The sequence below is a fragment of the Rhea pennata genome, chromosome 7, assembly GCF_028389875.1.
Source record: "Rhea pennata isolate bPtePen1 chromosome 7, bPtePen1.pri, whole genome shotgun sequence".
Classification (NCBI taxonomy): domain Eukaryota; kingdom Metazoa; phylum Chordata; class Aves; order Rheiformes; family Rheidae; genus Rhea; species Rhea pennata.
The window spans coordinates 36,213,867-36,228,679 of record NC_084669.1 but is presented as its reverse complement, the minus strand read 5'-3'; positions in this window follow the sequence as shown (position 1 = coordinate 36,228,679).

Genomic DNA, 14,813 nt, shown 5'->3' with positions numbered 1-14,813 from the left:
CAATTCAAAAGAGTCTCACCCAAAATTCTGGGAGATACAAGGACCACTCCATAGTTAGATACAGAGGTGAACTGAAGAAACAGACTCTTTGCAAGCCTCACTCATCTTACTAGCCTTCACAGCTGCATCTTTTTTCTGTTAAATATATAATTGGTGTAGATGTGTGTTGATCTTCAGGGTATTGCCCCTCATCTAAGGACATAAGCAGTATTTCTGTGTTAGGTTTATATGAACATGTCCCTTTCTTTAGGATCAGACTTGCTGACAGCTTCTAAGGTTTACTTGCAGTTTAAAGACTAGGAGCCATGAAGACAAGCAGAGGAAGTGGATCTGTTTTGTTTCACTTTCCCAGTGTATATCCAAACAAGATAAGATATATTTCTCCTCTTGTTATAAAGATCTTTCACAATAAAAAGCCAAGTAGAAGCCTCTGCAGGAGGCTGTTGGTTAGCCTACTCTTCACTGCAAGACAGCGAGAGCGCTCAGTGATACACAGGGCAGCACAACTTCATTCGCAGCTTTCCAAGACTGCTGTTACATTGCTGCAACAACCGTAAGGAGCAAGGACTCCTAGGCAATTCCCAAACTAAAGTCAGAGGCACCTGTACTGAATCAGCTAAGCAGAAAGTCACTGCAGAAAACAATTTTGACCAGACTAAGCAAGCAACCTTTACTCTGGCCCTAAAGCCACCTTGCATAGGCAGGGCTCAAAGTGTCCATCTTATCTAGTGAATGCACACAAAGTTTTGACAAGTCACCTTGACTTTCTACTTCTAGCCAACAGTCAGCTACTAGCTTAGGAGCAAAAAACAGCTTTATGTAGAAAAAATACTTTAAAGTGGGTTTTAAATAAGACTGTCTGAAGAAAGAAAGATATTTCAGGAGGCAAGATGTTTTCCTTCTGAAAAATGAGCAATAAAGACAAGGACTAGTATCAAGCTTTCTGCTGCCACTCCCAATCTGTTTTCGTTTCAGGCACCACTACAGCCAGCACTGGTGAGGGTTTATCTGGAGCTTTGCCACTTCCAACTGATTAGGGACTTTATCCTTAAGTACAGAGCATATAATAACCAGCTGGCAGCTTCCTGGCTATTTGTCTCTATGACACTGCTTTCCTGGTTTTGCCATGCTGCCTGATTGTTTTCTCACTTAAAATAAGATTACAAAAAAATAAAATGGCATCAAGACATCAAGCACTGACCATCTGCTATGACTGATGGGACTATTTGCAAGAGAGGAAGCTCCAAAGGGCAACTCATCCTAGTAAGATCAGGCCCAGCTCACAAATATGAAGAGCTCACTGCATAAAAAGATACCTGAAACGGACAGTGTGAACGATAGCTGTTCTCTTAACTGCCTGCTACCTTCTGCTTTTGTGGAGCTTTTGTTTTGATTTAGGGTTTTTTTTTTTTTTTTTTTTTTTTTTTTTTTAAGATAAACCTTCTAGATGAGATGTCAGATGAAGTTTCTCAGGAATGACTGCGGCTTGTCCGTGATCACATACGACTGATCCAGTTTGCCGCAGCGGGGAGAGAAGCAGGTCTCTCCAGCCCAATCCCTTGCACCAGTTCTGACACATTGTGCTCTTCACTGAGCAGCTTCAACTCACTAACCTACACACAGGGCTCTCTGAGTCAGCTTTCCGCTTGCCTAATTACACTGGCAATGTGGTAGAGCTGAGTGCCACAGACGACACAGGGTAGACAGGGCAGGACCTTCTCCTGTAGTTATTTCAGCTCACTTTAATTGGAAGACAGACTAGCAGATAATGGGATACTGTCTGCAAGATGCAGATGTTTCCTCTCGCAGGCTCTGATGTCTCATACTAGAAGCCTGTGGAAATTGTTAAACCAGTACAACAATTTTTCACAATATAGCTACACAGGGAAGACTTTCCAGAGGCCTTCCCCACCTTCCCAGTGCCCCTGCCTGGTTAGCTGCACCCTGCTAGCCTTGCTTCCTGGAAACAAAGGGACTTCTGGCATACAGATTTGGGCTGCTTATCCAAGAACTTGTTTTTAGCCCCAGTATCTGAGTGGTATGCGCCATGTGGATGGAGACAGTGAAGAGGAAGAGCCCTTCCTTCCTAGGGTTGGAAAGCTGCTGGCAGCTGACAGCTGAGTGAGGGACTATCTTGCAGCTCAACACGTGACTCATTTTTCAGGGGCTGGCATCCAGGAACACTGCCTCCACTTCCAACCAGTTGGACTGGGCTGGCATCAGAGCCCAGCTGGCTCTGGAAAGCTTGATGCTTGGTTTGTCATGCCTAAGGCACATGAATTCCTTTCACGGCTGCCTCACTCTCCGTGTGCTAAATTCACTGCTTTGCATAAGCAACACACATGAGACATCTCTATTTAGCAATCTCGGGAGACCAGCCAGAGGCCCCTGCAGGCTCTGGTTTTGCAGCCCGTCTGAGCCAGCTCTGCGGGAGAATTGCTCTCATCACAAAAAGAGGCAAAAAGAGGCAACAGTGCAGCTTTTGGAACACTTTGCATTTCCATTCTGACTGTACCAAGCTGTCAGAGAGGAAGTAAAAGAAAGCCACAAATTACAGCCTGGCAACCTTGGGAAGAACCTTGAACACTTCTGAAGTTCATTCCAACCCAAGCAGAGGCAAACTCCCAGTGACTCATCAACAGTTCGCTTGTGGGTCCTGGCTGAACAAGATAGAGATTCCCCACTGCACAACGGATTCTCTGCCCTCTTCCTTGCCATAAACATAATACAGAGAAATAATTCCAGCTATGAGGTACTTCTCAAAGTGGGAAGCATTATAACATTTTCCAAACAGGAACACGAAGAAGGCCATGCAGCAGATCATCTGGCCTGCAGCAGAGGCTGCAGCAGAAGCCGCATCCAAGAGCTGATGCCAGAAGGGAACAAGCCAGGTGGGACAACAGGGCCACCCCTCTCCTTGCACTAGCCCTGGTGCTCATCAGCCCTGTGCTGGGCTGATTCAGCTTCTTAACACAGTGAAAAACTGACACAGAGAAGCAGATGGTTCTTTACTGGATTAGCAAACTGAATCAGCTCTGGGCAGCAGAGTGCAGCAAGCATCGGAGCAGCACATGATGAGCAGGAAGGGCCACAGAAACAACCCTACATTTCTCCTAGCCTCCTCCTATGTTGGCAGAAATTGCTACACAGTCTACCCTACCTGGGTGACGATCTGGCTTTAGGAGCGATTTGTTCTTTTCCAGGCAGTTTTTAACCTGAATCCACTTTGCCACACACCTGTCACACCTTGTGCCAGCACAGGATGAAAGCAGTTGAGAACCATCCACTTCTGGTGGCTGTGCCACAACAGAGTACTCGGTTAATGCCAGCATGATCCCCAGCCCAGAGTCCTCTTTCCAGGATATATTGCTTCCCACCTTCAGCTCTGCAACAACTGAATTACCAAAGGGGTCATATCACGTGCACTGGATCTTCCAAACAAAGCATGAATATAGCCTCAAGTCAGAGCAGCTAATGCTGTTCTCATTTCAGTATTTACTTTTTGGGGGGACTTGGGGGTGCCTTTGGTTTTATTCACACTGCAAGAGAGAAAAGCCATCTCTCTAACATAAAGCCCAGGGAAAGAGCCCTGCTCTTTCCTAGCTTGTCCATTAAGATGTAAAGCAGATAGCTTCCAGTACACAGCCAGAGTTACTGAATTAAGACCTTCTCCAGTAAGAGGAGCAGGCTCAACAACTTTTAAGACTCCTGCAGTGAAAGAGTGAGATGAATGGAAGAACACACTAATCTATTCCTGCCCATCTCTGACTCTCCCTCCATCAGTCACATTCTGCCGTTGCATTGAAGCTCACCATGGTTTTCTACAGCAGCCAGGTCTTTGTCCATCCCATAAAACAACCACTTTTCAGAAGCTGCCTTTACTGTACCAGCTCTGTCAGAACAAGAAAAAAAAATGAAAAAAAAAAAAAAAAACTTGTAGAAACTATCCCAGCCCCACTTCTAAGAGCTAGTCCCTCTTAGGAAGGAGAGCATTGCAAAAACCAAGTAGGTTCCTGGTTTGGGTCTTCAGAACTCAGGGGGAAAATTACCCATGCTGTTCTTAGCTTCCAGCTTCTGGAGCTAAGCTTTTGAGAGGAAATACCTAGCCATAGCTGCTGTGCTCAGGTTGCCTGCAGCCCAGCGAGGCAGATAGCCTCACTGTCTCGCTGCGCATGCCGCCAGCTGGTGCTGAGACACATGACCAAAAACCGCTGATCTGTCAGCTTCCCAAAGGCGGCATTTGCAGGATATTTTGCATATACCCCAGAGAATACTCTGCCAAGTAAGGCACACGTTTTCCACAGCAAATACAAAACAGTTTGGCCAGATCTTGCCACTAACTCAGGTGAGGATTTCTAGTGCACCAACATCACATGGGCGGACCCTGTGTGCTCAGGGTATCTCTTTCACTGCATTTTTGAGTGTGGAGGGCATTTTTTGAGTGTGGGAGAACACCTCCCTTCACAGAGTCCCTGGGCAGAGTGAGCATTACCTCCATAACAGCTCTGCCCTCAGGGAACAAAACAGCATTGCTTGGATGAGACAGAGCAAAGTTCCTCTCTTCTGTACTTTGCCCTTTCTCTAAAGCAAAATTCAGCATATTCCCCATCCTCATCACCCACCTTCTCCTTTACCTGTCTACTGCCTTTTAGTTTGTCTCGGCTCTTAACAAAGAGCCCACAGCCTCCACTTCCACTGCTTTTACACCATTGTTACTAACAGCCAGAAATGGACAAAAACTGCTTGCCAAAATTAGAATACTTTTACAAAATATGGGGCTGAGTTCTTTTTATTTATCTTCGGGCTTTGTGGTTTTCAAGGATTATATTTTGAAGTTCTAAAGGCTTTTTCAGCAGTGCAGACTATTTAAATTCTCTCCCTTTACAGCACAGTGAAAATCTGCTTTGATACAATTCAACTCAAGCGGAAGTGATTATATAATCACATGACTCCAGGAGCTAAGACTTTAAGAAAAAGCACAAAGTAGTACAGGCTTTGCAGGGAAACTGAAAGAATTGGCACAGGATAAAAAACTGCAATGGACTGTATAAGAAAGAGGACAGACAGCACAACAACCCCTTCTGACTTTATTCATACAGTTTCTTCTGCTACTGTTGCTGTTGAAATGTTTGATTTCCCTTCCTTTAGTATCTGAACTGAAAGGGAAGAAACAGAAGAAAAACATGTTTTAGGGAGAAGAGGACACAAAACAAGAGAGCTTGAAAGGGAAGTATACACACTGTACTCTTGCACCCTAAAATTCAGACAAGCAAAGAGAGTGTTTGCTGGTGCACAGAAAAGAGTGGGAACAGATCAGGAGAATCATACAATCTGAGATCTTAATAAACCCCAGAAAGCAGGCAGGAATTGCATACATGAATTCCTGCTTGCTTGCTTTCCAGTTGTTGCACAAAGTCTGCAGTCACTTCTTTAGATCAGGGCTGAAGAGAGGGCATAAACTCAGAGGTATCAGTAAAGCCAGGCAGCCCCTCTTTACATAACGCTGTTGTGTCATCTGCACAGTCGCAATCAAGGACCTTTAATCCAGGCATCGAAAACAATGAGGTTTATGACAGAAGCTCAACTGCTGATGGCCAAAATTAGCTCGAGTTTGGATTAATCAAAGTCACGAGTGTAAAATGGGGGAATTGGTGAGTCCAGCTACTGTTGCTTCCCCTGAAAGGTCTTTTATCCTCTTACGTTGCATGCATTCACCAGTGGCACGCCACCCACACCAGTCATATGCAGCCAAACAGTTAACCTCAGCACTCTTGTAAGATAGGCTAAAAACACAGGGTCTCTATGTCAGACTTTCAGTCTCCCTCCTCTATCATCGCATCTAAATCTGTGATTTCAACCAGAGAATTTTGTCTCAGACTTTACAGCCAGTTTTTCTTTCTCTTTCAAAGTACAGATAGACTGCTCTGCCCATTGTTGTCTTGGGCCTCTAGAGAACTGGTCGAGAGCAAGTTGCCCACTGTAACATTCATGCTTTTGCTTGTTCTAAGTCTGCTGGATAGATCCCAGATCAAAGTTCCTGGTCTTTAAAAAAAAAAAAAAAGAAAAAAAAAAACCTTCTTCTTCACCTTCCACTTCTGCAGGGCAAAAATATTTTTCAGCCTAGGAAGAAAAACCAGCTGGATGGCAGCACAAGTAAGGCAGACAGCTATAATCAACACCTTTGAATTTCACAGGAAAAGAGCACAAGAATTCAGCAGTACATCATGGGTTTCCTTGCTAGCAACCTCTCCTTTTGTGTCCTTCCCACAGTTCATCTGACAATGACTGGGCAAAAGCCTGAGCATCCCCTTGTAACAGCACATGCAGAATGTGACAGAGATGTTCTATGGGTTCCATGGGCAGTCCTGTGACTAATGAAAGAACGCTAATCCATGGCCTGGTTTTCCATGGTTATCACAGTTTTCCATGGTTATCACATAATACGTATCTTTGAGACTCACTCTTCACTTCTTCCTAAAAGTGAATCAATTCAGTAAGGAGTTATTAACCCTCAAACTGTAAATCACTTACCTCAAAAAGGCAGCACTGTTCACCAATGCAAACTCAGCTGTAGTCAGGAAACAGCAAGATTGAAACTCACCCTCCTGCCAGGTTTTGTTTGCCATAATGACTGCCACAGAAGAAACAAAATCCCTCTTCTCCTTCCCAGGGCAAGGACAGAGAGGCGTAGGAGTTATGTTTTCAACCCTGGGCACTACAACCCAGCCAGCTGCAGAACAAAAGCATGGCCTAGCTAACGGCAAAGAGAAAAACACAAGAAACCGCTATGCAAAGCTCTGTTGGTATAACTCTCAGCTTAACATACTAGGCCAAATACACCACTTGTGAAACTGCAGAGAGGAAATAACCAAGGACTTCTCAGGATCCTGGTCCCAGACTAGTGAAAACAAACCTCCTCATTTCCAGGTCTTTTCATCAGACCACACTGCAGCTGCCCTTTAAAACTTATCCACCAGCTGCTTTCTCTCAGGTTGTATTTCGTTGTTCAGCTGTGACTGATCTCCTTCTGTGCTCATTTGATTGGACAAGGTTCAGAGTCATGTTCTGTCCTTGCTAACAGATCTGCAAATGAGAGTTAATTAACCCTGAGAGATTTGGAAATTGTTTTACCATAAAAATGAGGAATATCAGATTTGAGCTGCTCCTGCTTCACAGGGGAGCTCAGAAAGCAAAGTTTTTGTTCTTGTTTGGTGTTCCTGATACTGCCTGGGGCAATCAAAGATACATGAGTTGTTTCAGTAACTTCTAGCAAAAGTGTCTACATTTTCCCATAATCTTTTTCTAGCTTGCTCTGAACAGCCAGTGTAATGACAGCCTCCTCTAGCAGTGGGTTGAATTGTTCTCCAGCTGTATTCAAGGACTGTAAGGTAGTGCTGTTTCCTCCTAGAGGCATCCTAAACTGGGAATGATCTCCAAGGTGGATTTGGTCCTTTTCTCTCTTTGAGACTGGTGACCTATGGGGTTTACACCAGGAAGAGTCCTGCCCAGTCTCACACTTGATCTCTCTTTCCACAACACATCTTTCAAATGAGACACCCACCACTTTCAGTGCTGCTAAGGTGGGGTACCATGTTTCCTCCTTGAATGAGGTCAGGGTGCAGCAGTGCCATTTGATGGAGCTAGATCTTCCCAAGGCCCAGCTACAGGGCTTGGATGACCTTATGGATGGTTAAGTTCCTTGACTTCTGGGCATATACTGGTTCTCTGTTCTTTATCTGCCTTTATTTCATTTTTTTTTATTTGAAAGACCCTTTTCCACTGTGAGCAAAGCTTCAGAGGCCCTAGTACCCTTATTGTGTGTTAAGCAGCAAGGATTTGGTTATCACAAAGTCAGACAAGATTTCCAGGCAGAGGCGTTATCTTCCTTTTGTAAGCAGGCCGACAAGGCTGGCGTATGACTACTAGGAGACTTTCAAAAGCCACTGTCTGCCCTTACGCAAACAGTGGCTGAGCAAACAGAGTGAGTTCAGATCCTTCAGCCAGTGGTTGGGGAATCTCAGACCTTAACAGTTTTTCAGAATAGGATGAACGCATATCCGTCAGGTCAGGATTAAATTAGGCTTCTGTGGGTCTATGACGATGTTCAGAATTATAAAGTAGATGTTTCCCGTTCACTTCAAATTTTGCTATTTGTGACTCCTTCGAGGAACTACCAACAGGTCAGACTGGTGAGAGCAAGGATGAGTTAGTTAGCTTAGTTTTAGCTGATCTAAGCCTGAACTGATGCTGCAAGGGACTACCCTGCTGTCTCTTGCTCCCTAGCCTTGCGCTCCCGCCACTTCCCTTTTATCAGGTCTTGTAACAGTGTGGCCCTGAACCAGCCCCCAATCCAACCAGAAACTTGCTCTGCAAAGGAAAAACAATAAAAGGTAAGATTTCAGGCTCATACTGCTGGAAATGACACAAGGGAAGGGAGAGAAACATGTGCCAGGGACAGGAAGAGAGGACCATACAGTCTCCTCTGTCTCTCTGCCTTAGGTTTTCTTAAGCAAGTCATGAAATGATTGCAGAGCCAGAGAAAAGAATGGGAAGCAAATAGCAGATATCAGAGTAAGGAAATAAGCCATATTAATAACCTTATTGGTGAAAGCACTCAGCTTAATGACCCTCTTCTAGTCTCAGTTTCAATCATAAACGCTTGTCTATGCAGCTGAGGATCACAGTGACCATGTATTACCCCAGAAATATGTTTGGCTTATTAGTTATGACAACCTCCAAAATTTCTTCAGTCTCTTTGTTCCTCCTGTCCTATGAGCATGGTCTGTATTTTCAGTTCCTAAATGTACCACCTTCCATTTGGCTTTTTTGAAGTGCTCATCATTTTGTCACTCCTCCCTAGCATTATAAATTGAAAGTCTGAGGGACATGTCATCTTGTTTATTTTCACTCTTACAATCCATTCAGCATCTGCGAAATTCCTGAACAGTGATCTCATGCTTTCTTCCAGTCATCAATAACAATATAAGATGCTGGGAAGAGAACTAAATCCTTTCTGACCCTGTTGGCAAAATATCTATTTCATGTTGGTTTTCCAATAACAATTACACACTTCAGTTATAAACTCCCTGAGGCAGAGTCTGCTCTTGACCTGAGAAAGATGTCTGTAATGTCAGCAAGTAAGAGCCTACCTGGCTGACCGTTTTGTAAGTTAGTATAACGGAGGTACATCACACAAAATCACAGTCTCACAAGTATCTTGAAATCAAAGATTTGGTTAATATGTTAGTAACTCATTGTAGCCAGAAATTACTTTGATATTCATGAGACTATCTGATATTACTGATGAGGAGCAGCAGAGGGGGAAGCCCTGCATGCAGTGCATTCCCAGCATGTGCTGGTGCCCCTAGCATTACAGCACCACTGGGAGACTTAAGAGGAGTTAGCAGTTAACTTGCCATGCATCTAAACTAAAGCTTTTACTTTCATAGAGCAGGCTTCAGAGAAGCATAGGGAAAGCTTCGAGCTACTTATAAATCCAGTCACAAACAGGACCCTGCACTGCTATGGAAACGTCCCGAGCAAAGCCCCGAAGGCAACACCGCAGAATAGCTCAGCACATACTGGGTGCTGAGTGCCCCTAAGCCCTAGACTGCGGCCTCATCCCGGGGTTTTCTAGATGCTGCATACTTCTACATAAAAGGCCTTGCTTGGTCATCTGTGGTTCTGACTTCCTTCTTTCAGAGGGGAGAAAATTGGATTATACTTCTGTACTGCTAAGTCATGTTTTTGCATACATTTCTTCCCCTGCTAAGGGAATGAGATTCGAAGTGGACAGCTGGTTAACTGGTGCTCTTTAACACAAACAAGCCCTTTTTGTGATAGTTTCTCTTTATATGCAGAATAGTTAGAAAGAAAACCCTGCTATTAGCTTGGGCCAATCTCTCAACCATAAATATCAGGCAAAGTACAGAAAAGAAAGAATTATTCTATTTAGTTGGTCCTAAATGGAGTTTTCTGTCTTGGTGTGTTCCAAGAGTGGGATGCTTAGACAGGGAGTTATCTGCATTTGGCACTCAGCCTTCCTGTTAGTCTTGAGAATAGAGGGAGACAGATTTCTCCCAGATGAAGATTTTACCAAACTTACTAAGATATTGACAGATATCTTGATTGCATTTCGGCAGTTCAGTGCAGCTCCAAAGCCAGCGGCACCAATAGAAGCTCACTTGCAGACTATACTGTGCATCACCCTCTCTTGCTCAGCTTTTCTCTGTGTCACAGACTTAAAAAGAGAAAATGAAAAGCTCAAGACTTCCAACCCGATTGTTTAAAATAGGTCCTGCCTGAATCAACTTGCAGTTTCTGGACAGCTGATGACCAGAGGAATTGCCATATTCCTCTTTTCAGTGTTATTTTAGGTTGAGAACTGCCCTCTTCTGCAAAGCGAATGACGCTAAAAAGATGCTTATTCATTATCTTATGGCTGGTTGCCTCTGCAGAAACACCGCCTCTCTTGGCAGTAGCCAAGACAGAGCACAAGGCAGAGCCAAGACAGTTAGGACAGAGCACTCTCTGCAAGCAACACAGCACGTGTCCGGGTAACCCGCTGCAGGGCTCTGCTTGGACCCCAAGCCCACTTCTCCTATGGGAAAGGCCATTGCAAAGAGGAATTATGGCAGTGCTATGAGCCTCTGGTTCCAGAAGGGTCTGTGCATCACATACATGTTGTCAGAGGGTGGAGAGCAATAGCCTAGGTTTTCTAGCTTTCCCCAATGTGGTGGGCATGAGAGGCTTTTTCTGTCTACATCTCCATTTTAACCTTTGTTAGCCTATCCCTTCTCCACAGACATCCCTTTGGCTCTGCTGCTGTCATAATTCCAGAGTGGATTTCGCAATGCAGGCTTGAAGAGTATTTACCATGTTGGGTTTTCTTTAAAGAAAGCTGCAGTAACTTCTTTATTTCAGTCTCAGCAGTTTTAGAGAAGTAGAATTGAAAAAGGAACAGAAAATTCAAAACAGAATTGTTTCAAAACCTTGCACTTGGTGCACGTGGGTTTGCAGGAGACTGCGAGGGAGAGATTTGCAGAGTTCAGTCAGAAGTACATTGGCAGTGAATACTGAATTTCCTACCAAGCTCCCACCCTAACTATGTTTGTTTATTTTAAAACAAAGAAATAGAATAAGGAGATACAGGGTTTTTCTAAGGGAAAAATTATTGTCCTTTCTGGAGTAAAGGTAAGCAGTTCAGGTCTGAGCTGTTCTTGCTCTTCTTTTGTCTTCTAGGCAGTAGGCTGAATTTCACTGAAAAGAGGAGGAAGAGGTCATGGCAATAGAAAGCACAGCTGCTATCAACAGGACTGTCTCGGGGGGACAGCCTCCTTTCTGGAAAAGGAATGGTCGAGCACCTGCTCTTAGCAGAGAACTGACAAATTCATGCCAGCAGCCACCTGTTTGGTACATTAGCATTCGTAGTTTCCCTGGCCCCAGGCCCAGAATTTGTCACTGAGGCAGGGTTAGTCTCCAACAAACACTTCTGGTTTACGGATTCCCATTTCCACACTGTTTGCTAGACATGATCTCCTCCCAGTCCTTGGGGCCTGTCAGCAGACCTGCTGTTTGGACTAGCCTAATGTCTAACTTCTGCTGACTCTCACAATGGCTAGGTTGGACTTTTGTCACCTTGGCCGAGCTTAAAATCTCACCTTCTACCCAGAGTATCGTTAAACTCCCCCCCGACCTTTTCACAATGGTCAGGTATTAGCTGTCTCATGGAGGAGGGGAAGCTTAAGACCCTGAAAGAGCTGAATGCAAGTAATTCTCCCATTAAAATCAGCATCAGTCAGCATGCCGCACTGTTGTTACCAAGACCGGTCGAGGCATGAGATAGGCCAGTAGATGTGGGCTCACCTGGCTCTTCTAACATCACTCACCTTTATGCTCTTTCCCTCTCACTAGGTTTCATAAATCACTTGTCATACATTCCTCTTAGGGTCTTACCCTTGAAGATTTCCCATTTGCCAGCACCTTTTAAAGAATCGATTACAATAATTAATATGCAGCTTCAATAAGCTCTGTAAATGCTTCCTTTAGACAACTGAGTCTTGTTTTCTGTCCTCTCCTGTCTTGTGGACAGTAACCTTCCCTTAAAAGCTGGTGCTCAGGGCTGTACACCGTAGAGCTTTGTTCATTCCACTGGCAGGATTTATGTGACTACTAGCGCAAGGAACCAGTTTTGATTTTTCCATTAAAAAAGAACAGTGGTTGTCTCTGTAGAAGAAGCACTGTGGAAGATCTCTTCACACAACCCGTCCTTCTTAAGGGTGATTGGGAACAGGACTTTGGTTTTATCCCTGGGATTAACAGAATCCAATCCTGACTTTGCACACCGAGTGCAAGGGTGCAGTCATTGCAGAGACCATACTCCAGAAAAGTCCAGGTAACCCAGGCCTGTCAGCACTGGTCAAGAGTCAGTACTTATAGCCAAGTGCAGCTGACCATCATCCGTCATTTCACTGCTGCTCGAGAAGGGCACAGCTTCTGCCCTAGCTTGTGCTCAGGGGCTTGGAAAGCCTGGCTGGCTCCTTGCCTGTGTGCTGCTGGCGGCCATTCCCGTGGCACTGGGCTCCTCCATGATCCCCAGGCGGTGATGAGAGTGGCAAGCAAAATCAGCATGCAACACCGATGTCTCCTTGCCCTTCCTTCTTGGGATCCTGAGCAGAACGGGCCACTCGGGTTTTCCCTCTGGGAGCGATCTCTCCATCTCCACATGTCCATTTATGTCGGCTGCCTCGCAGGCCCTGGGGTAGACGGCTGAGTGCATTACAACGCGTCCTTGCAACACTACTCTACCCCCCCCAGCAGAAATGCTGTACTTCACAGTCCGAGTCACTTCAAAATGTAAAGGCGCCCCGACTGCGGTCCCTGTTGGACTAGAGCAAACATCAGAGTCTGAGGAAGCAGGAAAGATTCTCAGCCCGGGGCCAGCTTAGACCAGCCAGAAGGCCCACGTGTGCAGCACTACGCCCTGGATGACGGGCAACGTCGTGTCACGTGCCAGCGGTGCCGAGGACAGCCTGCCACTGATGGACTGAGCGTGTCTATGCGGGGACGGGAGTGCGGAGAGGAGGCCCTGGCTGCTCCCGCCCTGCCGCTGCAGCCTGGCGCGGGTGAGGGAGGCAGCAGAACGGGGACGCATCCTGCCAGAGGCAAGCAGGGCGACCAAACTGCTTGCCTCCGAGGGCGCCGCGTCTGAAGGCCTGGCAGATGCAACCTGGCGCACGCAGCTGCGGCAGCGCAAAAGCCAGGCGGCAGCAGTGCAGCCGAAGGCTGCGGGGAGCGACAGCGCTGCGGAAGGCAGGAGCAGGCTGGGGCCTGAAACAGCCCCCTGGGGCAGCTCTGCCAGCAACGAGGGGGCTTCGTTCCCTGTGCTGGGCACAAGTGAGGGTGCTAAAAACCAGAGAGAGGCTCCGCGTGGCAGCAGAGACGCAAAGGGAGGACAGGGCACTGGGGGAGGAAAGCGAGGGCCGGGGCAGAGTGGGCAGGAGCCAGGAGGCTTTCTGCTGAATCCGAAAGGGGGAGGTGGAAGGAGGAACCGAAAAAGCAGATGTGGGCCGTAGCCACGTTCACTTTTTCCCCTCCAGCTTGCACGGCGCCACGAGGCAGGCACAGCTCTGCCCCGAATGCAGAGGCCAGCGAAGAGGCTGGTATTTTCAGAGGCAGAGAAGGGCGGCTGGAGAAATTAGCTCCTTCCTCGGCTAGTGGCTACCAGCCCACGAGACTGAGTCTTTCGACTCCTCTCCCGACTGCACCGGGCGGGAGGCAGTTCAGACCCACCGGGCCAAGGGGAGAGGCCCCTCAGAAGAGGGCAGGGGTAGGCCGGCCGGAGCCATTTCCATGCCCCGGTGCAGCCGCGGCAGAAACGGGCGCAGCCCAAACGCGCGACGCCCGCGCGGCCGGCGCAGCGGCGCCGACGGGGAGCGGGCAGCCGAGAGGCGCCGCGTCGGGGGCTGCTGCGGGACCGGAGCCAAGTCACAGCCTCCGCCGACGATAACCGAACAGCGGCAGGAGCAGGAGCTGGGGCCGGGGCCGGGGCCGGGGCCGCGCCGGGGCTCGGGCGGCCGCGAGGTGGCGGCAGTGCCGCGCCCGGCGGGAGGCGCCGAGCGGGGCCGGCGGCGGCGGCGGGGGGGAGGCTCGGGCCGCTCTAGGGGCCGGCACCCCCCTGTTTTCTCTACTGATTTTTCCCACCCCACGGCACGCTGCCAAAGGGGTGGCAGGCGTAGGATCACGTTAAGAACCGTCGAAGTTGAGCTAATATCCTTTCCAGGCGTTAGCAGGAAGGCTGTCCATGGTGGAAGGGGTAAAACACCCCCGTATGATTACATGGGAAAGTATTGCAAGAGCAAATGTCTCGGGATAGCTGTGTTTATGTTTAAAAGCTATCAGAAAGATCATATAAAAGGTCTATAAAAGTTTCAACTAATATTTTTGTAGTCTCTGGTAAGCAGGCTAGCGTTGGCAGAGAGGGTCAAACACCCTTGTACAGTTACGTGGGAAAGTCTTCCAAGAGAAATAATCCTGGGCCGTGTGGGTTTCTCTTTGACGAATGAATTGAAAATGGCATCCCGCCCTTGAAAAGGCTATTTTCAGATTTATGCCTTAGTCATATCAGCCTGCAGACAGTGAGTCACTAAAGATGTCGTTAAAGCACCTGGGAGCGCTTTTCCTCAGGAGGTCAGGGTAGATTAGGACTAGGCAGGCTGGAAAAGTGGGCTGCTCTTTGGAATGAGCTGGGCTGGCCCCTGCGCTTCGGGCGCACACAGCCTCAGCGCTCCAGGGTGGCTCTGCAGCCATCTTTT